The sequence below is a fragment of the Dromiciops gliroides genome, chromosome 1 (genome assembly GCF_019393635.1).
Source record: "Dromiciops gliroides isolate mDroGli1 chromosome 1, mDroGli1.pri, whole genome shotgun sequence".
Taxonomy (NCBI): Eukaryota; Metazoa; Chordata; class Mammalia; order Microbiotheria; family Microbiotheriidae; genus Dromiciops; species Dromiciops gliroides.
The window spans coordinates 441,237,391-441,265,293 of NC_057861.1; the positions used below are offsets into that span (position 1 = coordinate 441,237,391).

A 27,903-nucleotide genomic window follows, 5' to 3' on the forward strand; every position below is an offset into this window, starting at 1 on the left:
AACATAATCTTGGTACAGATGTACATCATCATCATAAAATTTTTCTACATCAGTACTTCAATGTATCTGTGACTCTTTGGTATGGGTACTTCCTTGTCTTGCACATATTATGACTTGTGTTATTATTGTCCATATCTTCCTGTTCTAGTTCCATAATTAGTCCACCTAGTGTGCCAGAGTTCTTCTAGAGCAAGGAGTTTCAACTCTGGGGGGGTCATGGAGCCCCTTGGAAATCTGGTGAAGCCTTTGACCCTCCTATCAGAAACATTTTTAAATGCATAAAGCAAAATACATAGGATTACAAAGGGAAATATATTCAAATCTATTTATCTATCTATATATAACTTTGTGAATACACACACATATATGTATATATACACACACATATATACACACACACATACATATATATATATATATATATATATATATATAAAATTGTCCCTCATTTTCAAAGAGGACCAATGACATCATGATGTTGGGGGTCAGGGTACAGTGTGTTTGGCTTGGGATAATCAATCTGACTTTGAAACTCTCTACCACAGGTTAGGCACAAATAACCCAGTAAAATAGTAGATGATGGGTGATGTCTTGACTTGTATATGAGTTTGATTTAAGTGAGGCAAAGTTGTGCAAAATTGACAGCCTTACTCTCTTCCAGAGTCACCAAAGTCCAGTAGCAAGACAGATGTCAAAATGCCCAGTGATGGCCTGGGATGACTTTGGTGTCTCCCATGGTTTGCCAAACTCTACGTGTTCCATAGTGCCTACTTCAGCCACCTCTGTGGCACATTGGAACAAACTGCTCTCATCCTCCCATTCCATAGACATCCACCTAGCTCACCCATGAGTTTGAAGCCCACTGGTTGCCCTCAGCCTGGTTTAGCTCATCTGCCAAGACAGTTTTACCAGGGTGCAACCATACATGCCACAGTTTCTTGAAGCCACAGGGAAGAGTTGGGTGACAGGTAGACACCAAAAGTGGATGAGCAACCCTGAAAAGGGCGTTGGCAAGCCCTCAAACCACAGGTGCTAGTCTTCCCTGAACATTCTTTACACATACACATCATACTCTCTCTACATGTGTATATGTGTATAAATATGTATATATGTACACACACGCACATATATACATATGTATGTAGGTATAGTTTTCTGACAACAGGTTAAGAACTGTTGCTCTAGATTTTTTTTTTTTTTGCATTCTGTAGATACCAGTGGAATGTCTGTGTTGTCCATTGCTTATGTCACTCACTATTGATACACAATCCACCTATCTCTTCTAAGCAAATATCTCTCTGAAAACATCCTTTATGTTGTTTCTCTTATATAATATATTGCAGCTTGCTTATACCCACCAAACTCCCTGGTTTCTGTTACGTTTTGGGTAACCCCTCAACTTGAATTCTTTGGAGACTGTAGTATTAATGGCTCATGGGGAATATAGGGTACTTAGGGAGGACAGTCTCTGTTGTGAGGGCTTATTGAGCCCTTTTTAGGACTGCTCATCCACCTTTGGTGTGTTCCTTCATACAACTTTCACCTGTGGCTCCAAGAAACTAGCATGGACAAGGGCCATAGCCCTGTAAACAATCTTTGCAGAGGGGCTGAACCAGGTTGAGGGTAACAGGACTCAAACCTGTTGGTAAGTTAGGGGGATATCTGCCTTAAGCAAGTGGAGACTTTCTCTGGCAGGATGGGCAAATGAGAACAGTTTGTTCCAAAGGGCACTGTGGAACACTTAGAACTTGGTTAGGCATCGAAGATCCCAAGGTCATTCACCGCATCCCAGGCCATCACCAGTTATCTTGACTTTTGTCTTGCCACTGGACTAGAGTGACTCTGGAAGAGACAGTAAATCTGATGACTTTATGTAACTGCCTCACTTAAATCCAGTTCACACACAAGTCAAGACATCACCTGTGATGTCATTGGTCCTCTTTGAAACAAAGAACAGGCAACACATTCATGACACACAACTATATCGCATGATTCTATAACTTCCCCAAAGCACTTCATCCCACTCTTTTATTCCTGTCCAGTTCTGATCCTAACTCCATCTTCATTATAGTGGCCATCCAAGATACATGTTCTAATGGTCCAACTCAAAGGGTAACCAGTTATACTTCTTCATCTATGTAGTTTTTACCTATGTGTATAGTTGTGTAAAACTTTTTTTAGGGATCATAAATCATCATATTTGAGAGGTTCTTTAATGTTCCAGGGCTTGATGTCATTAGTATAACGTCACCCACAAGCAAGAGCTTCAGGAAAACCTCCCCAGTTATAGAGAAATCATTTTCCCACCTGGACTCTCTGCTTAACATTGATTTATCTTTCATAGGTACTGGGGATGGCCACTGAGAGAGGCATAGAATTGAATAGTAGAAAGAGAATATGATGGACTGAATTTGGTAAATCATGCATCATTTTCAGTGATCTAAGGCTTTTGTTCCTCGAAACAAATACTCATCTTCATAACACCAGTATTTTCCCTGTGATTTATATGTCTATGAATCATAGAACACCACACTTTTGAAGAATCAAAATTATGGGTGACCCAGAGGGCAATGGAAAAATTAATGGTGGATATGAATAGGCTGTAGCACATTACCCATGATGACTTATATGCAATGAGGGGTGTAAGGAACATCACTCAGGATATGGATGTACAGAAAAAGGGATGGGTCAGTCTTAAAGTAGGCTGGGAGGATTAGCAGCAGAGAGACAGCTCAAGTGTTGCACTTGTACTCATGCAATATTAAAAGACCTAGAGGAAGGCCTCTAGCCTTTTGGGTGGTTCCTCCATGGAAGATTTATGGAAAGACATGGATAACAGTTGCTTAGAATGAAAAGGCATAAATGGGCTATAATCTGCACTCTTGTAGGAAGTACTCATGTCAGCAAGATCCATTGAAGTGTATAGAAGTAGACGATCTCCTACCAGAAATATAATGAGTCATATCTAAAACAGCATCAAATATATCACATATCTGACAAAAAATGGACTTTTCTACAGCTCTTGAATTTCTTAATAAAAGACAAATAATACTCTGTAAACATAAAGATTTATTATGAATATTGATGACCTTTACCCTAACAAATATTAGTATTAAATTTTAAAGGCACCTTATTTTTGTAAAAAGTAAACATTCCTGGGGGCAGCTAGGTGGTGCAGTAGGTAAAGCACTGGCCCTGGATTCAGGAGGACCTGAGTTCAAATCTGTGCTCAGACACTTGACACTTACTGGCTGTGTGACCCTGGGCAAGTCATTTAACCCTCATTGCCCTGCAAAAAACCCCAAAAACCAAAAACCCAAACAAAACAAAAAGTAAACATTCCTGAATCAATCAAAGGTTATAGTATTATGAATTCAGTAGTAAAATATCAATGTGTTTAGAAAATGCCTTTTATAATTATTTAAATTTTGCTGAGAGGTTTATCAAAAGGTCTAGGCCATTTTAAATTATAGTACTATATTTACTTAAAGAAGCCCCCAAGGAATTTAAAATAGATCCAAGTTGAAAGAATATCAATTTAACCACAAATTAGCTTTGTTTTTGAAATTAAAGGAACATGTATTATGAATTGTTTTTTCCTTATATGAATGTTAATTTTAATTTTGAAATAAATCTTTAATTATACTTGAAAGTTCTTAAGTTAAGATGTTAAATTTTCTAACCAAAAGAGGGATATATTGCTACCATGACAGGATTTTTTTGTATTTTGCTCAAACTGCCAAAAGAGCAAGATAAGCTTACACCATTAGAATGTATGGTAATCCTAATATCTATTATGCAAAGCCAGCTCACATAAATGTATCATCTTTATGGTGGCCAGATATGGGGAGAGACAAAAAGGGAAGGGTATAGACAGTTTAAAAAAGAGCAAAAGTGGTGGACATTTTTCTCCTTTATAAAAGTATCACAGAGAGAAAGAAATTATACTTTTGTCCTGGGGAAATTCATTTAAGGCTTTCTTTAGCATTTCTATGCCCTGGTTTTGTTGCTTCTTGGATGACCTCATTCAGTAATGGGCAGGAAAGCTTCTTTTACTATGGGGTCCAGAAACCAATTGCAGGAAAAGGGTTTGGTTATTCCCCCTTATAACTCCCACATTTAGAAATAGTGGACAGTGGCAGCTAGGTGGTCCGATGGATAGAACACTGGCCCTGGAGTCAGGAGGACCTGAGTTCAAATCCGGCCTCAGACACTTAACACTTAATAGCTGTGTGACCCTGGGCAAATCACTTAACCCCAACTGCCTCACTAAAAAAAAAAAAAATTTAAAAAAATGGACAAATTGTTATTTTCAAAGGATTTGTTGAGATACTGGGACAAAATTTGTTAAACTTTGAGAATTCCTTTAACTTGATTTTTTCCTAGCTTTCAGGTGATATTTTTAGCAACAAAATATGGTATGCTAGTAAGAAACTTAAAAACTTATTTACAACATTTAATTTATTTGAGCATTTTTTCCGTAATTATTGTTAATGCTAGTATTTGCTTGTCTAGTAACAAAACAACATCATTTCCACATCATCGTATTATAAGTTAACCTAAAGATAAACTGTAGCTTTTGTGACTAATCATTTTCTGGCTTGTTAGATTTGTCCAGATTTTATAGAAAGAGCTTTAGGCAGCTGAAGGATGAATATGGTGGAAAGTCTTAGATTCAACATTAGTACTCATCAAGAATGTCTTTCTTATGGCTTCTACTTACTATCTATAAAACTTAGGTCAGGTCACTTCACCTTTCTGTGCTAAAGTTTTCTCATTTGTAAAACAAGGGAGTTGAACTAGGTGATTTCTGTAGTCCTTTCCTGATTTGTGATCCCAAGTGAGGCTAACCAGATTTCATGGGCTTTTTGTATAACTCATCCATGCTATGGAGGCCTGGAAATAATATTGAAATAAGACAGAAATAAGACTCATGTAAGAGTAATAAAAATGACACAGATTGAACTAAAATGAAATTTAATTAAATCTTAAACAGAAACTTGAATTGAAACATGAACCTGAAGCTGTACAAGAACACTAATTTGCTGAACACTGAGCTGAAATAAAAATAATTTTTGCTGTTTTTTGAATCCAGAACAATACCACCAAAACAAACTAACTTTGATCAAACAACCCATACCTAATGAATCAGGTGACATTTAAATTCTCCTTGATCAACTGTGCTACTTGCTGCAACAGGTTTTCCAAACTTTCTCATCCCTTCTGAAACCTCCCATGCCTCCCCCTCCCAGCTGATAACCTTGTCTCATATTTCACTGAAAAAAACTGGAGCCATTTGCTGAGTGCTTCTTGTTCTCCTCCTTCTGCATCTCACTTCACTCAGATGCCTCCCTCTCTGTTACCTCCTCCTCCTATCTCAGTGAAGAGGAAGCCTTTCTTATGGCCAAGACTAATCCCTCTACATGCACAAGTGATCACATTCCATCCCAGTCTCCCCATCACGTTGCCCACTTTATCACTCCTATTCTCTCACAAATCATTGGTCTCTTCATATTTACTGTCTGCTTCTCTACTGTCTACTGACATGTTTTCTCTATCCTTGATCATCAGTCCCTGTTAGTCATTGTTCCACAGCTCTCCTCCCTTTCATGGCTAAACTCCTTGAAAAGGCTTTCTACAATAGGTGCCTCCTTCAGTCTATCTTATAGTCTTATTGATCAGCTGAAACTGCTCTCTCCAAAATTAGCAATGATCTCTTTTTTTTTTTTTTCTGGAGGGGCAATGAGGGTTAAGTGACTTGCCCAGGGTCACATAGCTAGTAACTGTCAAGTGTCTGAGGCTGGATTCGAACTCAGGTACTCCTGAATCCAAGGCCAGTGCTTTATCCACTGCGCCACCTAGCTGCCCCCAGCAATGATCTCTTAATTGTCAAATCTAATGGCATTTTCTGAGACTTCATCCTTGTTGATCTCTCTGTAGCCTATGTTACTGTCAGCATCTTTTTCTCTTTGGTATTCTTTTCTCTCCTGTTCTATTCCTACCTATTCTGTGTTTGTTTTTTCCCCCTGGGGCAATGAGTATTAAGTGACTTGCCCAAGGTCACAAAACTAGTAAGCATCAAGTGTCTGAGGTCGGATTTGAACTCAGGTCCTCCTGAATTCAGGGCCGGTGCTTTATCCACTGTGCCACCTAGCTGCCCCCTATTCCTACCTATTCTGACTGCTCCTTCTCCGTCTCATTTGCCAGATCTTCATCCAGGTTATGTCTACTGACTGTGGGTATCTCCCAAGATTCTGTCCTAGGCCCTCTTCTCTTGGTTGTCCCATAAGTTCTTATGGATTCACTTATCTCCATGAAAATGATTCTCAGATCTATTTGTCCAGCCCTACCTTTTCTCATGGCCTCCAACTTCACATCTCCAACTACCTATTAGACTTTTCAAACTAGATATCCGTTAGACATCTTAAAATCAATATATCAAACAGCTAAACTTATTATCTTTCCCTCCCAAGCCCTTCCCCATTTCTTACTTCCCTATTACTGTTAAGGGCTCCACCATCTTCCCAGTCCCTCAAACTCATTACCAAGGTGTCATCCTTAACTCCTTATTCTCACCCCTCCAATATCCAATATATTGCTGAGTTCTATTGATTTTACCTTCGTAAAGTCTCTCATATATTCCCCCATATCTTTTCTGACATTGCTACCACCCTGGTGTGACCCATTATTACATTATGCCTGAACTATTGCAATAGCTTTCTGACTTGTTGCACTGCCTTAATTCTTTATCTATTCCAGTCCATCCTCTATTCAGCTGTCAAATTGGTCTTCCTGAAGTACCTTGACCATGTTTCTCACCCTCCCCCAACCCCTCATTCAATAGATTAATGGTTCCCTATTACTTTCAGGACTAAATATAAAAGTCCTTCAGCTTTTAAAGCTTTCATAACCTGGCCTCTTCTTACCTTTTTTAGTCTTCTTGCACCTTTATTACCTTCACGTATTTTGTAATCCAGTGACACTGCCCTCCTTGATGGTCCTCATGCAAGATGCTAAATCTCCTGACTCCTGGCATTTTCAGTGACCATGCCACCATGGCTGGAATTCTCTCCCTCCTCATTTCCATCTCCCGGCTTTTCTGGTTTCCTTTCAGCATCCTCCTTACTAATAGTGTCATCTTTGTATTGATTCTCTCCAGTTTATCCTGAATATATCTTGTTTATACATAGTTTATTTCATATTGTCTCCTCTATTAAACAATAAATTTCTTAAGAACATGGACTGGTTTTTGCCTTTCTTTGCCCATTGTTTAATGAAGTGCCTGACAACATAGTAGGTGCTGAATAAATGTTTGCTATTGAATCAAAATCTCTTTATTTTTCTAAATTCTACTAAATTGGAATAAAGTTATAAAATCTACATAGTTTTCAAACTTAACCTCAAAATCAAGTAAAACAAAAAGAACTCTGATTTCCTTGAAGTTAAATAAGCTAGAAAAGTAAAACATTATCTACTAATATACATTGATCATTTTAATATTTAATTTATAGACTTAATTTTAAGATAGTGAATGTTTAAGTAATGAGTAGTGCTGACATAATGGACATTGATGGAGGTATTAATTGGTAATGGTATAATAACACTTTGTTTTGAACAGGATTTTTTACTTTCAATAGCAGATTAGCACATATTTATTTAGATTTTGCTGCCAATGCTGACTCATTGATTAGTCATTTTGGAGAGTGGCACTTGCATATCCTTAGTTCATGGTGGTAATATCTATGCAAAGCTAAAAATTCATATAGAAAACATAAAAACTCAATCAGTTTGCCATGTTTTCAAATATCTAGTTTTTTGGTCTGCTTCAGACTAAACTGTAACAATAACAACAAGCATTTTTATAACACTTTAATATGTGTAAAGTACTTTACAAATATTTTCTCATTTTATACTCCTTACAACCTTGATAGGGAGGTGCTATTATTACTTGATTTGACAGATAAGAAAACTGAGACACAGAGAGGTTAAGTGATTTGCCTAGGGCAACATAGCTAGTAAGTGTCTAAGACTAGATTTGAACTCAAGGCTGGATCTGAACTAATATCTCCTGACTTGAGGTCCAGTGCTTTTATCCACTACACCACTGAGCTGCCTATGACTTTTTTTAAATTTAATTTTTTGGTGGGGGAGGGCAATGAGGGTTAAGTGACTTGGGCCAGGGTCACAAAGTTAATAAGTGTCAAGTGTCTGAGGTTGAATTTGAACTCGGGCCCTCCTGAATCCCAGGCCAGTGCTTTATCCACTGCACCACCTAGCTGCCCCCTTTTAACTTAATTTTTAATGGAAATGATGGTCTCCGTTGTAATGATAATAATAACAATAACTAGCATTTAAGGTTTGCAAGACAGTTTAAAATGTTATCTCATTTTATCCCAACAACATGAAAAGTAGTTGCTCTTATTGTCCTCATTTTATGATGAAGAAACTGAGATATAAATTGTGACTTGTGCCTATGACTTTTGATTAGAAAAAATTTGCTATCCCTTTAAATATGAAACATTTATAAAGTTATAATTACCAGATGAATAATGCCATTAATAAAGGTCAGTCTTGCTTTGCACCCATTCATGTAACAATTTTTCATTTGATAAATTGACAGTCATCTGACATAAATGAATGATGTTTCACACTGTGTATACCTTGGCAGCTGTTATTTTAGTCAAAAACTCCAATTTTAGTCAGATCTGGAAAGTGGTTGCAGCAATCTTCAGAAGTTAAAAGTCCTCTCAATCTTTTAAAAACCTCCTTAGAAATAGAAAACTATAGAGAATCATAATTTGTGAGTTTGTATATTGGTATTATATCACTTTGGTCAGTAGGCAAAATTCTAATCATGATTCTTTCTTGGTTGCCATGACACAGTGCAATGCTCCCCATGTCCTAATTTTTGTAATCTTTTGACTTTGTTCTAATATTTCTTGTTGTCTCATTAAATTAGAATTTCTGTTTGCTTCATTTGTTTCTTCAGGGTATTGACTATTTGGATAAGATTTAAAACCTTTTGTTCTTATCTGTTTATCCTTCATCTGGCATTACCTCTAATTTATTTCTTTGTCTCTTGTTTCATCTCTTCCTTTATTTTCTTCAAGGTATTCTCAGAAGCCTTGTGGCTAATCCATTCTTTTTTCTGCTGTCCTGAAAATTATTGTGTAGTTATTTTCTTCTTCTGTAATTTTGGGTTGGGATCCTTACAACCTGTAATATTTCTTCACTCTAATAGAAAATTTTTCTTCTATTTGCTTTTGCCTTCAGTCTGTTTCAAGATTGGAGTCCTTGCTTAGGTTTGTTCTTTCCCTTCCCATAATAAGGGGGTTATGGGTAGATCCTGAATCCTGCTGTATTCTTCATCAATTTTGTTTTCCTGCCTCCCCTACTGTAGTATCTATCTGGGAAACTGCCTGGAGCCAGGCCTTGACTTCCACAGTACTGCCCTTGGATCTGGAAATAGCCTGTGTTATAATCTATAGCTTTTGTTTCTGTCTTCTGGCTTGGTCTCACCTGGGAGGTCATACTAGCTTCATCTCATTACTTGGTTCAGTCACCTGGGATATTATTCTCAGCTTTGGCCTCATTACCTGTTGTAGCCCAGTCACATTGGTTTTCACTGTTTCCTGGGGTAGCCTTGACCACAAGTTTTGAGTTTTATCCTTTGGTATTATCTTGGGAGTAGTGGGGGTTGAGGATCTTGCTGGTATTTTTCACTTGTTTTGTTGAATCCGGCGGTCTTCCTTATTCCTGAGGTGGTTTTTCTCATGGAAGCTGAGCTTACCTGGAAATTTTCATATTTAACTTTTTTTTTTTTTAAGTGAGGCAATTGGGGTTAAGTGACTTGCTGAGGGTCACACAGCTAGTAAGTGTTAAATGTCTGAGGCCGGATTTGAACTCAGGTACTCCTGACTCCAGGCCCGGTGCTCTATCTACTGCGCCACCTAGCTGCCCCTTACATTTAACTTTGCTCCAAGTGGTAGAGGTATGCTTTTTGTGATGTTCTATGAACTTTTCCCATATCTACATATCTCTTGAAGCTCTTGTGAAATTCAGTGTAAAAATATGATTTGATATTCATGTATTTGTTTTGCACTCACTTTTTCAGCAGGATCACTAATATATACCTAAAGGGAGAGAGACTGTGTCATCAATTCGATCTCTTTTTACCTGAAATTCTTTATCATATAACTAAGCTATGTACTAATTTTCTATCAGGAAGTAATGCTGAATGTATTACTTGATCAAAAGTCCATTCAATATAGTTGTATATTTTGAAATTTGTGATATAGGAGTTGCATTTTTAGCCAGCCTTCAATTTATAATAGAAACTATCCCCTTAGGTTTTCTATTTTAATTTTTACTCCCCAGCTTTTGAATTGCCTGTATCCCTTCAGAAAATGTAATAACCTTGATGTGGTAGAATCGGAGATTTTTAGCTCTAAAAAATTAAAAAAAACCTATTTTGTAATACTTATTTAAAACTATGCTCCCCCACCATCTCAACCTCCAGAAGTCTGAAATAAGCAGATTGAATAAACCCTACAGTAGTTCCAGACCTGTGCACATTCTTGCTGACATAGATGATGATAATGCACAAATCGTGAGGAAGTGAACTAAATGGTCATGTGGATTTATGCTCCATTAAAAACAGAAGGAGAAAATCCAGTGTTTGCCAAACTAGAATGAGCTCTATAAAAAATAAACTTTGCTTCTGAGGTTCTAAATACATGTTACCAAAATATCTGCTCCTTTAAGGACAGAATTGAATACATTCTTTATTTTATTTATTCATTTTATTAAAAAAAACCACCAGTGTAACCTGGGCTGTGCATATCTATGCAGGGCAAAGCTGTAACTGTCTATTACTGTCTTGTGTGACAAACTGAGAGGACTGGAACATTGCTGGTATTTTTGTTTCAGAGTCTAATGTCTGAGAGAAGCAGCTCAGACTACTGTAGAGGGCCAGCCTCGAAAGGAAGATCTGGTTTAAGCCCTGGCTCTGTCACCAACCAACTGGATGGCCCTGGGTAAATCACTTGACCTCCCAGTGCCCTCCAGAAGCTGTGTACAATTCTAAGTTGCTGTGCAGTTGTCAATGCCTATGGCAATGCATGATCACCAACAAAATAATAGATCTGGGCTCCAATTCCCCTATCCTCCAAAATTAGTATCAAAAGAAGTCTTGATTTAAAATAAGGTAAGATCACTGTGGTGCCACACACACACCCTAATGCCTATGCTGGTTTTCTATTCTGTATCTTATAAATATTTTACCAGTGCAACATATTGATGCCCTATGGAAACAAGTATCCCTAATTGTTTGTCCTGTCACCTGATATAGTAATCCCTGTCCATTCTTACCAAAAGCACTTTTACACTACCCTTCCCCCAAATGAAATTTTATATATTTGATCCATAATTTTCCATTTATTTTATTTGGAAGACAGATAAGCAGAGAGAAGTTGATTAGCCTTGAGTCTTTGGTAATGTAAAGAGTGATAAACCTGGAGTCCAAGGGCCTGATTTCAAATCTTGGCTCTGTAACATAATAATTATACTAATAATGGTAACAATGTTCACTAATATTTATATATCATTTACTATGTGCCAGATACTTTAAGGGCTTTACAGTTATTATTTCACTTGATCCTCACAACAACCCTGGGAGGTAGGTGCTATTTTTATTTTCATTTTATGGAAATGAAAAAGTGAAAACTGAGGCAAACAAATTAAGTGGCTGGGGTCACACAGTAAGTGTGTGGGGTCAGATTTGAACTCAGGTCTTCCTGACTCCAGGTTTGGTGCTCTATCTAGCCACCTGAGTGACTATGTGCAAATCACTTAACCTCACTGGACTTCAGTTGGCCCATGTGTTCAACGAGTGAGTTGAATTAGATGAATTAGATGTATACAGAGGAGGACAACCAGGAACATAAAGAGCCTTGAGGCTGTGCCATAGAACTGGTTGAAGGAACTGAATATGCTTAGCCTTGAGAAGTGAAGACTCAGAAATGGGTGGCAGATTAAAAATTTGAATTAAACATTAGGTTGCTTTCAGGAAACAAAGTAAAAATGAGAGATATACACAGAGATAAAATAAAGAGCTGGAGTCATATTTACTATGTAAAAAAAAGCAGGGGCAGTAGTCATGATCTCAGATAAAGGTTTTAATTCTTTTTTTTTTTTTGAGGCAATTGGGGTTAAGTGACTTGCCTAGGGTCACACACCTAGTAAATATCAAGTGTCTGAGGCTGGATTTGAACTCAGATCCTCCTGAATCCAGGGCCGATGATCTATCCAATCTCAGATAAAGGTAAAGCTAAGATAGAGTATATTTTTCATATTTTTCTCTTTTGATCTATGTCACCAATGTTATGCAATATTGTTTAGGCCATTTAAAATACCTTGACACTATAAAGTTCCTGTGAGTATACCTGCCAAAACAGACATAGGAACTACATGAACATAAATATAAAACATTTTTAATGTAATAAATATTTTTTATAGTTCGGGTTCCAATTTTTATCCCTCCTTCTCTCCCTTCCCCTCCACCTCCCTGAGACAGTAAGCAATCAAATATGGGTTATGCATATATGATTGTGCAATGTATTACCATATTTGTCATTTTGTATTAGAAAACTTGATTAAAAGAAAAAATAAAAGAACTTGAAAAATAGCATCCCTCAGTCTGTTACATCAATATCAGTTCTTTCTTTGAATGTAGATAGTATGTTTCATCAATAGAACTTTGGTATTGTTTTAGATCATTGTATTATTGATAAAAGTCAAGTCATTCACAGTTCTTCATCAAAAATATTGCTGTCTTTGTGTACAATGTTTTCTTAGTTCTGCTTACATCACTATACATCATTTCATACATATCTTTCTGGGCCTTTCTGAAGTCATCTTGCTTGTCATTTCTTAAAGCATAATAATATTTCATCACCATCATATATCACAGCTTGTTTAGCCATTCCCCAATTGATGGGCATTCCTTTCATTTCCAATTCTTAGCTAACCACAAAAAGAGCTGCTATAAATATTTTTGTACAGATAGGTCCTTTTCTCCTTTTGGGGATGTCTTTGGGATATAAACCTAGTAGTGGTATTGGTGGATCAATGGGTATGCACAGTTCTATAGCCTTTTGCTCTCCAGAATGCTTGGATCTTTTCACGACTCCTCCAACAGTGGATTAGCATCCCAGCTTTCCCAAATCCCCTCCAACATCCAATATTTTCCATTTTTTTGTTATATTTGCCTCTCTGATAGGTGTGAGGGGATACCTCAGAGTTGTGTTATTATACATTTCTCTGATCAATAGTGATTTAGAGCATTTTCATATGGTTATAGATAGCTTTGATTTTTTTGTCTGAAAACTGCCTGTTCATATCCTTTGACCATTTATCAATTGGGGAATGACTTGTATTTTTATAAATTTGAATCAGTTCTCTATATATTTGAAAAATGAGGCCATTATTTGTTTCAAAAATTCTTTCCCAGTTTTCTGCTTCCCTTGTAATCTTGGCTATATTAATTTTGTTTGTGCAAAAGCTTTTTCATTTTATATAATCAAAATGATCTATTTTACATTTTGTTTTGCTCTCTATATCTTCTTTGGTCCTAAATTCTTTCTCTGCCCATAAAACTGACAGATAAATGATTCTATACTCTCTTAATTTGCTTATAGTATCATGCTTTATGTGTAAATCATGTACCCATTTTGACCTTATTTTAGCATACAGTGTGAGATGTTGGTGTATACCTAATTTCTGCCCTACTATTTTCCAGTTTTCCCAGCAATTTTTGTCAAATAATGAGTTTTTGTTCCAAAAGTTCGGATCTTTGGGTTTATCATATACTAGATTACTATAGTCATTTACTATAGTGTAATTTGTACCTATTCTATTCCACTGATCCACCTCTCTATTTCTTAGCTAGTACCAGATTGTTTTGATAATTACTGCTTTATAATACAATTCTGGTACTACTAGACTACCTTCTTTCATATTTTTCAATGATTCCCATTATATCCTTGAACTTTTGTTTTTCCAGATGAATTTTGTTATGATTTTTCTAGCTTTATAAATTTTTTGAGAGATGCATATAGCACTAAATAAATAAAATAACTTTGGTAGGATTATAATTTTTATTATATTGGCTTTGCCTACCCATGAGAAATTAATATTTTTCCAATTGTTTAGATCTGACTTTATTTCTGTGAAAAGTGTTTTGTAGTTCTGGTCATATTGTTGTTATAAAACATTTTTATACAAATAAAGTTAGATTTAAATAATTGAAGTAACATTTATTGTTTTAATCTATTTATTTAATGCATTCCAATTAAATGATTAAAAATCATCTTACTGAATTAGAAAAAATAATAAACTTCATTTGGAAGAACCAAAGGTCAGGAATTTTACATTTAAAAAGATGTAAAAGAAGTAGACTTAGCAGTATCAGAACTTATAAGGTGAGATCTTTGTTGAAGTGTAAAATGGATAATTTCGATTATTTTATATTTGAAATTTCTTGTTTAAACAAAACCAATATAGCAAAGAATAGAAGAAATGCAGAAAATTTGGGGGGAAATGTTCATAAACAATCTCTGACAGGACATGATTGTGTTGGAATACCACTATGGTATAGGAAATGATGAGCAGGTTGATTTAGAAAAATATGGAAAGACTTGGACATATGAAGGAAGATGCTATCCACCTCCAGAGAAAGAGATAACAAGTAGAAATATGCATAGTATGGTCATATATATATATATATATATCCATATATATATGTATGGTCATATATATATGTATGGTCATATATATATGTATGGTCATATATATATGTATGGTCATATATATACACACACACACACATATATATATATATATATAAAATGGATGTATGTATCTGAATACATATATGTCTTTATAGATCTCTATGTATGTGAATATATATATCTATATCTCCATGTTTAACTGTAGCTTTTTGGGGGGATGGGGAAGGAGGGAGGGAAAAAAGCAAAGTAAAAAATGTACAGTAGAGAACAAAAGAAAACCTAGAAGGAAGCAAAGAAAACCCAGGTAGATTTGAAAACTATGTGTAGTATTTATTGTATAGGTTTTCTTGAAATGGAAATTCATCATTTTTTATTGATTCTCTTATGTTGTGCTGTGTACATGGAAATGTTCTTTTCTTTTTTCTTTTCTTGTTTTGTATTTAAGTTTAAAATTAATAAAAATTTATAGGAAAAAAAGAGAAATGAAGACTCAAGGGCACATGATAGAGATCATCAAGCATTAGAAAGAATGATAAGTTTAGAAAAGGGATTATACTTGTTTTATTTGGTCCCAGAGGGAAGAACTAAGAGCAAAGAGTAAAAATTATAAAAAAGTTAGATTTAGGCACAATGTCAGGAAAAATTTCCTAACAATTAATTAGCATTATCCAAAATAGATGAGATTACCTTGGGAAATAACGGGTTATTCCTCTTTGGAAGTTTTCAGATGAAGGAGAAATGACCAGATGGGCTGTTGTGAGTATTAGTTTTCTGGTATATGTTGGATTTGGAGCAGTTAGGTGGTGCAGAGGATAGAGTGTTGTGCCTGTAGTCAAGAAGTCTGCTCTTCCTCAGTTCAAATCCAGCCTCAGATACTTACTAGCTGTCTGACCCTGGGCAAGTCATTGAATCCTGTTGGCCTCAGTTTCCTCATCTGTAAAATGAGCTAGAGAAGAAAATGACAAACCCCTCTGGTATCTTTGCCAAGAATGGGGTCATGAAGTGTCAGACACAACTGAAAAGCAATTGAAAGAAAACAAAGTTTGAACCAGACAGTTTCAGAGGTCCCTTTTACTCTAAAACTCAGTGACTGTGTGCCTTTCTGTTTCTGGGACAAGGCTTAAATGCCTCCTTAATGCTTCAATAGGAATCAATTGAAGTACAGGGCCAGTGAGGCAGTGTAGTATTATTAGTTTTGGTGTCAGAGGGCCTGGATTCAAACTTTGCCTCTGTTGTGTACTGTCTGTGTGACTTTGGACACATCAATTAACCTCTCTCAGGTCATCAATTAACTTCTCAGGTCCCTTACCACTCTATTAAATCTAAGCTCCTATAATCCAGACTTAAACTTTGGACATGTACTTAGGTATAACTGAGGCACCATGGTGGTGGTAGGCATTTCTACTACATAATCATTCATGAAGCATTTATTAAGTGCCTACTATGTGCTCGGTGTTATGGTTACAAGTGCTAAGTGTGAAGGAGCTTACATTTTAATTGGGGAAACAATATATACATATATAATATATACAGCATAAATACGTAGTTAAGTACACATATATGTGGTAGGCAGTTTGTGAGGGAGAACACTAGTAGTTTGTGGATTGAGAAAGGCTTCATACAGAAGACAGTGCCAGAGCTGCACCTTAAGATAAGAGTGACTCACTGATGTATATAATAAGAAGGGGACATTCATTTTAGGCATGAGAAATTACTAGTGCAAAGGCAGATTGATGGGAAAGTATCATGAGTAAGGAAAAGAGGGTAAGCCAATTTGGCTGTATTGCTTCATGCAGGAGGAAGAGTAATGTAGAGTGAGTCTGGAAAGGTAGGCTGGGTCCAGGTTATATAGAGCTTTAAAAGCTAAACAGAGGAGTCTGTATTTTAGTATTAGAGGTAATAGGAAGCCACTGGAGTTGATGATTAGGGGAATCATATAGTCAGATCTACACTTGAGAAAAAAAAAATTGCTTTGGCAGCAGTGTGGAAGAGAGATTGAAATTGTGAAAGACTTGAGGCCAATGAGGATACTGTTGCAATAATCTAGGTGAGTGGTCTAGGTCTTTGTCTGCACAAGTCTAAAATATTAGCATGAAAAGTTAAAAATACCATAAATCAATTGATTTTGTGAATACAATGTTGAACTAATTTCCATCTCTTACCCCCAATTTACTTTTGTTTTATTGGTCTATGGCATCAACCTAAAATTTTATTTTTATTTAATATTTAAATTTTCCACCTTCACTAAGAAATTAAATCATTAGAAATAACATCTGTATGCTGACTTATAGCAAAATTATACATACTCTCCCTTTTAAAAGGGTTTAAATATAATAAAGAAGTACATACTACTTTCCAGCTATTTCCACTACTTAATTTTGAATAGCCTTTTCTAACATTAATTATTAATTTTCATATTGTTCTAGATATTACAGTAAACCACATCCTAGCTTTCCTACATTCATTCATTGTCAATTGTAAATTATAGTAAGTGGAAATAAACAAAAATTACCAATTTTTCTACACTTAAATGCTTTTTTAGTTATTGTCTAGCAGCTAATTTATAGCTCTGGAATTGTGTTGAAACTTGGAATAGAACATTAGATTTCTTTTTTTATTTCTTTTTCTCTTTATAAACAAATATTGATATATTTTATTTTTACATTGTGTTCATTTCCAAATATATTCCTCCCTTTATTCCTAAATATTGAGTTTTCCCATTGAACGATAACTAAATAATTTTAAAAAATACAGAGGAAAAGAAAAAATCATTTCTTCAAAACCAACCAACATGTCAACTGAGCTTAACAATATATGTAGTATTCCACACCCATAGCTTCCCACTTCTGCAGAGGTGCATTTCCTCAATTCTTCTCAAAGTCTAATAATTTTTGCACCTTCCATTTACAAAGTAGAATCATAGTATATGTTGTATTTTTCTAGTTCTGTATAATTTTCTCTGTATCAGTTCATATAAATCTTCCCATGCCTCTGTGAATTTTTCATAGTCATCATTTCTTACAGTATATTATTATTTTCTTACAGTATATTATTACATTCATGTAACAGTTTATTTAGCTAGTCATTAATCACTGGACATCTACTTTGCTTCATTTGTACTACCACAAAGGTCAATGCTGTGAATATTTTAGTGTATTTGGGACCTTTTTCTCTTGGTTTCCTTGGGATAAATGCCTGGAGTAGGATCTCTGGGTCAAAAAGGATATGGACATTTTTATCACTTTTTAAATAAATAAATGAAAAAAAAAGGATTAAATATTTACTACCAAAGTTTTAAAAGCTAGAGATACAAATAGAAAAGTAGAATCGTTTCTGCTTCTAAGGAGCTCACAATATAATAGGGGGAAAAAAAGCGTATAGGAGGTTCAGCTGCAGGTCTTCAAGATGCAGCCACAAGGCAGATGGCAAGAACTAGGGGCAGGAGGAGGCACTAAGGGCATCATAACAGGACAGATGGCAATGCCCAGAGGTCCTTAGGGTAAAGCAGTGAAGCAGATGGTAAGATCTAGTGTTTCTTAAGGGCCAACAGAATTCCAAATTACTTTCCTGAATGGCTAGACTAATTTACAGTTCCACAAATGGTGTTTTAGTGTACCTATATTTCCAGAATCCCTCTAACAATAACTATTTTCATCATATATCATCCATGTCAATTTCTGTGTGTGAGTTGTTTTGCATTTACATTATTTATTTGGAACACTCTCTCACATGGTTGCTAAGAGTTTGTACTTCTTTTAAGAACTATTTGTTCATATCTTTTGGCTAGTTATAACTTGGAGAATGGGTCTTGGTCAAATGTTTTTGTATTGATGCTTTCTATATAGTGAATATTAGATTCTTATCGGTGATATTTGATATAAATATTTTCACAATATATAGCTTCCTTTCTTAGCAGCATTGATTTTGTTCATGCAAAATTTTTCACTTCATGTTAATACAACAATTTTTATTATCTTTTGTGCTAGTCTCTAAAACTTGCTTTAAGAAATTCTACCCTAGTCCTGGCTGTAAAAGGTCCTTGATCTGATTCTTTATTATTTTTTAATGGCACGATCTTTTATATGTAGATCATGTATCCATTTGTGTTGTATTGAAAAAATGTTTGTTTAAACCTAATTTATACTAACCTACTTCCCCCCCCCCAAGTAATTTATATTCCTGGGTTTCCTAAAAACTGATTTATTGAGTTCAGTTGTTGCTGATTCTTAATTATATAGTTTCTTCTCTTGATATACTACTCTATTTTGTTAACCAATACCAAATGCTTTTAACGGAACCTTTATAATATAATTTGAGGTCTAGAAGTGCTATTTTCCCATAACTCCTATTTTTAATTATTTTCTCTGAGATTTTAGACTTTTTGTTTCTCTAGCTCTGTAAAGACTAGCTAGCTCTATAAATGCTTGGTACTTCTATTGGTATAGCACCAAATATGTAAATATAGGTAGCATTATAATTTCTTTTTATTGGCATGGCTCAACCGTTAGCAGTAACTATCCCCTCAACTATTTGTCATTCATTATTTCTTTAGAGTGTTTTGTAATTTATATGTAATATATATTAAAAGAAATATTGAAGATGCCTTGGTAGATATTTTATGCATTTGGGGGTTATGTTGAATGGCATTTTCTTTTCTATTATTTCCTCCTAGATTTTATTATTGTTACGTAGAATCATTTATATTTGGGAATTTATTTTGTATCATACTGCTTTACTGAAACTATTAATTGTTTAAAGTAGTTTCTTTCCTAGTTCCCTAGGTTTTCTAAGTAAACCATTTTTATCAATAAATAGGAATAATTTTGTCTGCCCTTTGCCTGCTTTAGGTCTTTATATTCTTTTCTTGTTTTATTGCTCTCAGTAACATTTCTAGAATGATATCAAAGAACAGTGGGAAAACTGCCTATGCTTATTTATATCTAAATTATGAAATTTTCTAATGTTTCTCTACTAGAAATTTTGTTTTAGGCTTATATTTTTTAGCATATTAGAAAATGCCTGTGCTTTATAAGATTTTTAGGATAAATACATCAAGGGCTTTTTCTGCTTCTGTTGATATAATCATGTGGCTTAGAATGTTTGGGATTTTTTGTTTGTTTTTGTTTTTTAAATGATTGCATTGTTTTCCTAATAGTGAACCATCTTTATATCCTTGGCATAATTCCTACTTGGTCATAATGAAAACTTCTTTAAATATATTGCTGTATTTTTTGGAATAAACATTTTTATTTATAGTTTTGGGTTCCAATTTTTATCCCTCTTACCCTCCTTCCCCTCTCCCCTCCCTGAGACAGTAAGCAATCAGAGATGGGGTATACATGTATGATTATGTAAAACATTACCATATTTGTCATTTTGTACAAGAAAACATCATTTCAAAAAATATAAGAAAGTGAAAAATAGCATGTTTCAGTCTGTGTTCCATCAATATCGGTTCTTTCTTTGGAGGTATGTTCCAGCAATAGTCTTTTGGGATTATCTTGGATCATTGTATTGTTGAGAATAGTCAAACCATTCACAGTTCTTCATCAAACAATATTGCCATCTCTGTGCACAATGTTCTCTTGGTTCTACTCACTTCACTATATATCATTTCATACATGTCTTTCCAGGCCTTTCTGAAGTCATCCTGCTTGTCATTTCTTAGAGCACAATAATACTCCATTACCATCATATACCACCGTTTGTTTAGCTATTCCCCAATTGATGGGCATTCCTTTGATTTCCAATTCTTATATTGCTGTATTTTCGTTAGAATTTTATTTAACATTTTTGTACCAATATTCATAAGTGATGTTAGTCTATAATCCTCTTTTTAAAAAAATCTTTCACTGATCTAGTTATTAGGACTATATCTTTCTCATAAAAGGAGATTGTTTTTTTCTCTTGATACCCAGCTCTGTTGCTGCTAAGATGTGTGTGTGTGTGTGTGTGTGTGTGTGTGTGTGTGTGTGTGTGTGTATAGGGGATGGGGTGTGATGGGAGGGTTGATAGCTATCACTGTCATCATTAATATGTTTCTGCCGCTAATGAAGGAGGGTATTTCGATTGTCCAAGCAAGAAGTAATAATGGCCTAGAATAGGCTGATTGTAGTATGAACAGAAAGAAGGGAATAGGTCCAAAAAAATGTAAAAACAAAATCAACATGACTTAACAACTGGACAAAGGGGATGGGTCAGCCAGGTGTCTCAGTGGATAGAGCACTGGCCCTGAAATTTGGAGGACCTGAGTTCAAATATCACCTCAGACACTTATTAAACTGTTTGACTCTGAGCAAGCCATTTAACCCCAATTGCCTTAAAACACCTGAGGCCATCTCCAGTCATCCTGATATATATCTTTCCATTGAACCCAGATGACAATGGAGGAGAGAGTGAGGGTGGTGATCTTGCACAGCCCTCCCTCCCTCAAATCCAGTTCACTCAAAGTCTTGACATCACCTTTGGATGTCCTGTTCCTCTTTGAGAACAAAGGACAAACAACAACAGTAACAAAGTTGTGAAGGAAAATAAAGAGTCAAGAATGTGAAACCTAAGTAAGTGGAAAGATGTTGATGCTCCCACAGAAACAGGGAATTTTTGAAGAGGAGTAGGTTTTGGATAAGAAAGTGGGACTCAAGTTTTGAAAAGAGCTTAGGGCTGGATATATAAATCTGGAATTTATGTTCAGAGAGATAATTGAACCCATGGGAAATGATGACATATCTGAGAGAGAAGGCATATAGAGAGAAAAGAAGATGGCCCAGGGCAGAATCTTGGGGAATACCTACAGTTAAGGGGCAGATTGTGGATGCTGACCACATAGGTAGAAGGAGATCCAAAAGAGGCAAAGACTGGAGGAGAGTCCTAGGTACTGCATTCAATATCCGCCTCACTTACCTGTGTAACCTTCATGACACTTGACATTGAGGCTCTGAGAAATCCTCATCTTTAAAATAATCAGATTAGACTAGGTAGCTTCTGGGTTCCCTCTAAATCTGTGATCCTAAGAAAGCAAGGAGAAAGTATCCAGGAAAAGAAGATGGGAAACGGTGTCAAAGACTAAGAAAAGCCCCTTAGATCAAACAATTAAGAGATTGCTAGTAACTTTGTATATGGAATATTCAGTTGAATGACATTAGAAGCCAGTCAGTGGGTTGAGAAGGGAAGTAAGTGTGCATTTTCTAGGAATTTGGATGATTCAGAATTCCCTTTTTTATGAAAAGGTTTATCTCAGTAAGCTTGTTTTTTGAATTATGAGTTTAGGGTTATAGCCCTCAGAACTCTAAGGGCATCTTTAATGAAATGTAAAATGTCACATATAAGTACAGAAAGACAATTAATATTTGATCCCATTTGCACAAATAATTTAGCAGCAGTTCAAAACAAAAATGATTAATTTCATTTTTTGAAAGCTAATGCTCTATTATGTGCTGCAAAACTGAGGATTTTAAAGAAACTTATTACTTACAAAAATATAAAATACCCTAATTAACAGAATATGAAGTAGAGATTTTAAACAATCTAATCTCAAAGAATGAAATTGAGCGGGCCATTAAGGAACTACCGGATTTCAGGCATAGGGGGTGGGGTGGGACAGAACCATCAGTCAAGATGAATTCTATCAAATGGATAAGGAGCAATTAATAGCTGTGGTATACAAATGATTCTCAAAACTGGAAAAGAAAACATTTTACCAAACTCCATTCATGAGACAAATATGGTCCTAATACCTAAATCAGGGAAGTACAAAAGGAACTATATACTAACATTACTAAATATTGCTGCAAAAATTTAAAATAAAATCCTGTTAAAAAGACTACAACAATATATGTAAAAATACTCATCTTGACCAAGGATATAAGAATTGGTTTAGCATTTGGAAAACAATTAACATGATTAATCATCTTTAAAATGACTAAAATCCAAAACCACGTGATTATATCAATAGATACAGAAAAAACCCTTGACAAAGTATAACACATGCTAAAGATACTGAAAAGTGGAGGTAGGCCATTTTTTTAATATGGTAAAGGGTCTCCCCGCCTTGAGTCTTTCCAAACTATCCTTCATTCAACTGCCAAATTGATAGTTTTTCAGCATAGGTCAGACCATGTCCCTCCCCTGCTCAAAAGACTTTACTAGCTCCCCATTGCCTTTAGGATAAAAAAAGTGAATTCATTGATTTAGATTTAGCATTCTACATTCAGAGCTAGAAGGAAATTTAAAAGCCATTGAGCCCAATCCCCTCATTTTACAACTGAGACAGAGAGGCTAAGTAACTTTCCCTAAGTCACACACAGTTACCAAGTGTCTGAGGTTGTATTTGAACTCCTGACCCCAAGCCTAGCACTCTATCTGCTGCATCATCTAGCTAGCAAATTCCTCTGTTTGGCTTTAAAAACCCTTTATCAGCCTCTAGGCTACCTACATTATTTGCCATTATATAATGTACATTCCAGCCATAATGCCCATTACTCATTTTTCACACTCTGCATTCTGTCTCACATGACCCAAATGCTCTCCCTCATCTCTGCCTCTCCAATATCTAGCTTAGTTCAAAGCTCATCTCAGATGCCACCTACTAAAAAATGTCTGTCCCAGTTTCTAGCACCATCCCCCCAGTACGTTGCAATTATTTTATATATACTTTGGGTTACTTCCATGTGTATATATCGTTTTCTCTAACAGAATGTAAGTTCCCTGAGGTTAGAAAATGTTTTAATTTTGTCTTTTCATCCTTCATCAATGCTTGGCTTTTGTAGTAAGCAACTATTAATTGCTTGTTGAATGAATGAATGAAAGAATGAAATCAGAATAGTGCCAGTTGTGATGGAGATATATACCTTTTCTGTTTCAGATGCTCTTCCCTGATGCCACTATTGATAAGAATATCAGTTTCTAGCTATCAGTACTTCCACACAGCTTTAGTAGTGACAATGACATGTTAAAATAGTGACAGGAGGGGTTCAAGAGATTCAGTGTGCCTATGGAAGTTGCCCTAGTCGATAAAATCCTGTCCTATGTTTTTTATTATAAATGTCTCAAAAATACTGTTACTCTGTACCACATGGTAGATTAAAAATTAAATTTTGACTTTTTCCATGTTCAGTTTAAGCAAAGTCATCAGTATCCAATAACTTAGGAGTAAGGGCAATAACTGAGGCTATAGTTTCATAATTACTTTGATATTTAATCATTAGTAGATACAAATACATTGGGTTGTTTTTCACATTTGACTACTTCTAGCTATTGCTTTTTAATATTAATAAACTTTCATTTTTATCATGCCTTAATAATGTTGCATGAAAGTTAAATTGCTCAGTGATCATTCTCTTTCCTTGAAAAATAATTGAAGTATATAAGACAGAAAGCTTTAAAAGCTGCTTTTGAAACAGCGTTGAATTATGAAAAAAAAAATCCAACACTATATTTTATTTTTTACACTTTAGCCATTGTCCCATGAAATTTTTCTCTTTCACCTCCATTTGATGGAGCCCTTGGATCCCATTAAGAATTATCTTGGGGGCAGCTAGGTGGTGCAGTGGATAAAGCACCAGCCCTGGATTCAGGAGAACCTGAGTTCGAAACCCGCCTCAGTCACTTGCCGCTTACTAGCTGTGTGACCCTGAGCAAGTCACTTAACCCTCATTGCCCCTCAAAAAAAAAAATCAGCTTGTGTCATTCTCTTCTTGAGATCTTTCTTAATTCTCCCAAGTGCTAGTGCCTCACCTGGTAAATTTCCTATATTTACTTGGTTATGAACTGTAAGGGGCTAAAATTCTAGCTAGTCTATCTAAAATATCTAATGAGTGGTCACTAATAAATTATAAGCTTTAACAAGAGATAGACTTTTAAGCATTTATTAAGGAGAATAAGAATTTGGCAAAGAGAGAGAGAAAGGCCTAGATTCATCTATCTATCTCGGGGAGCTACAGTTCTCCTGCTCTGCTCTCCACAAGAGTCCTGGCAAAAAAAAGTGAGAGAGCCAGCCTCACCCCTTCTTCCTCCCACAAGCAAACGTCATTTCCTGATGCCAAAGAAAAGCCGCATGGCTTGCCCTCAGAGGTCTTCTGCAGGTGGCATCATTCCAATTGTTACAGTATATAATGTATCCTTCCATATAGAATGTTAGCATTAATAATCAATGCATTTTTTTATTAGATCAACTTAAAGAGTCAGAGGATCCCAGCACCAGAAGACCTTAGTGTTCAACTAGTTTAGCTTCCCTCCCCTCCTCTGTTCTTCCCATACCCCCCTTCCCAACTTCCTCTCCTTCCTATCCACCCCTTCCTCATCTCCCTGTTCTTTCCTCCTCTACCCCTCCTATCCTTCCTCCCTCTCCCTTTCCCTCCTCTCTCCTCCCTAGTGTAATGGATAGAAAGCTGGTGTTCAAGTCAGGAAGACATAGGTTCATGACACATATTGTATTTGTCAGTCAGTCAACATTCTTTCTTTTCCTGACCCTGGTCCTAGTTTCTGTACTTCTAACCCATGATGACTCATCCTGGAAATTTCCCTCAGTACCTAGTATATCCAACCATCCTTCTAAACCTAGACTATCCTTCTGCAAGGCCTGCCCTCTCCCAATGATGGTTTTCTACTGACACACCTATTTTGTAGAGGAACCCAGCGGAGCCTTCATTCTCCTGCCCAGCTTCTGTAATTCAAAACAAGACTTTGAACTTGGTACTTATAAGGTACCCTACTCCCATCCCCCCAACCTCTAGCTCCCTTTTGTTGTCCTCTTCTAATAAACTGTTAGCTCCTTGAAGGCAAGGGCTTATCTTTGTTTTTGTTTCTCTGTTTATAGAGCACTAGAGCATTGACCCTGGAATCAGGAACAGATTTGGCCTCAGACATTTACTAGCTGTGTGACCCTGGGAAAGTCACTTAACTTGTTTGCCTCAGTATCCTTAACTATAAATATGGATAATAACAGGACCTAACTTGGTTTTCATTATTGTGGGAACAAATGAGATATTTGTTAAATGTGCTTAACATTGGGGGCAGCTAGCTAGGTAGCACAATGGATAAAGCACTGGCCTTGGATTCAGAAGGACCTGAGTTCAAATACAGCTTCAGACACTTGACACTTACTAGCTGTGTGACCCTAGGCAAGTCACTTAACCCTCATTGCCCTGTCCCCCCCCCCAATGTTTAGTATAGTGCCTGTTACTTAGTAGGTGCTTAATAGGTGCTTGTTCTGATAGATTTGCATTAGTAGAGGGTATTTTCTTACTGGAAACCATAGGTTCAAACATACATACTTACATGTATTTAGGTGTGTGCTTTATCTTATAAGTAAGCAAATTATATTTTATGAAGCATTGTTATTTATAAAACATAAAGATTTCTATGTTTACATCTGATCAGCTAATTGTCACAACTAAAAGAAAAGGGAAAGGGATTTTGATTTTGGCTTTGTAATTAATACCATGCATTAAGAAAGATAATTTAAATAGTGTGGTTTGATGTCTCTAAGTCTCTTCTTCAACTTCATGTAACAGCTTGTAGCATAGAAAAGGTTCTTTCAGTGAGTGTTTAGGCAAATACTTTCCAAAAGATCTGCACAAGATTAGTGCACCCAAGTGTTCCTCTCTGTGGCTTCCTGTTTTGGAATTAAATGCCTTCAGGATACTTAGAATAACTCAGTTTAGAAAAACAAGAAGAATTTAACCTCTTATAGACCTAACTTAAGCTATTAAAAAAAAAGACTTGGAAAGAAAAGAACATACACATATACAAACACACATACTCATACTCAAAAGTCTAAACCAGGGTTTAAATATTTTGTAGTCACAGATTAGTTGGTATAGGAAGTTGCAAGAAGTATAATTAAACATGCATCATTTTAAATGAACACTTAAGATGCAAGAAGGCCAGTTTTGATTCTTTATAAATAGTCTTTATAGGTCAACCTTCTTAGAGATATGCAAATAATATCATTCCCAAATGAACTCAGTGGAAGATTTTCATTAAAATGAAAGAAAAACACCCTGGTTGGTTTTTCTTAAGACCGAGGGGTGGTCAGAGGAAGCAGGTAAGATGGCCTTTTACTCACTTTTCCATTTGCATTATTGAACCTTCTTTTCCAGTCACTTATTAGGGTGCTTAGTTGTATCTTCAGAGCCAGCAGAGGGAGCAGAAAACACTATTTTTGTTTAGAGTGTTTTTATGATTTCTATTTTGACGTTAATATTTTTCTACAGTATGAAATGAAAAGGTTTACAAAGGCTAACAATGTATTGTATAGTTTTTATTGCATGATTTTAATATTTCTGTATGATTCCAACTTCTTTCTGAAGCAGTCTTAGAACATATGAAAACATGTGAATGGTCTTAAGTTGCTGTTAGCCTGCTTAGGTAAAACTATTAATTCCTTATTTCCTATGGATAAATTATTATCCATTAAAAGAACCCTCTCTAACTGTTGCTTAGAAAATTTGAAATTTACTTAAGATCTGAATCAAAAACCTATCCTGGATTAAGCTATAATTTTTTAATATTGATGGTGGCTTTTTATAACGGATATTTACATCTGGTCAGCTAATTGCCATGGCTAAACTTGATATTTCTCTAGTAGAGACCTACAAACTACTTTGCAACAGTTGCTAGAAATCTTGAATGTGTAACATTTCAATTCCTGTTAGGTTAGTGGTAAATTAAAGGTTTATAGAGAGAGGGCCCAACTCTACCTAGTGGTGTGCAAATATTATTGATTTTTCCCAATTTATCAATAGGTCCACAAGGATTTAGTAAGCTCCTACTATGTGCCAGGCATTGTGCTAAGTCCTGGGAATACAAATAATACAAGCATAGAGAAAGCCTTTACTCTCATGGAACTTATATTCTAACATAACCACAGTTATTAGCTATGTACGATAATCCTCCTATTGTCAGAATCAAATATCACATTATTCAAATATATCTATGTCTCAGAGACCACTAGGCTGGGCCCCTGCCCCACCTACCTCATCAGGTAGCAGCCACCTAATGTCTTTGTAAACCTTACAGCCCCACAGAAGTGTAGGTTGTTATTTCTAATTGCTTTACATGAGGAAGTAAAAATTACTTAACAGTCTACATAGGGGAATAGATATACGTAGATGAA

The 27,903-nt window shown here is 35.7% G+C and overlaps 1 protein-coding gene across 3 annotated transcripts in view; it reads left to right on the forward strand.

The window, feature by feature from the left end:
* ATG10 (autophagy related 10) overlaps nucleotides 1-27,903 on the forward strand; it is a 339,312-nt gene that overhangs the window by 140,030 nt on the left and 171,379 nt on the right. The window lies entirely within an intron of this gene.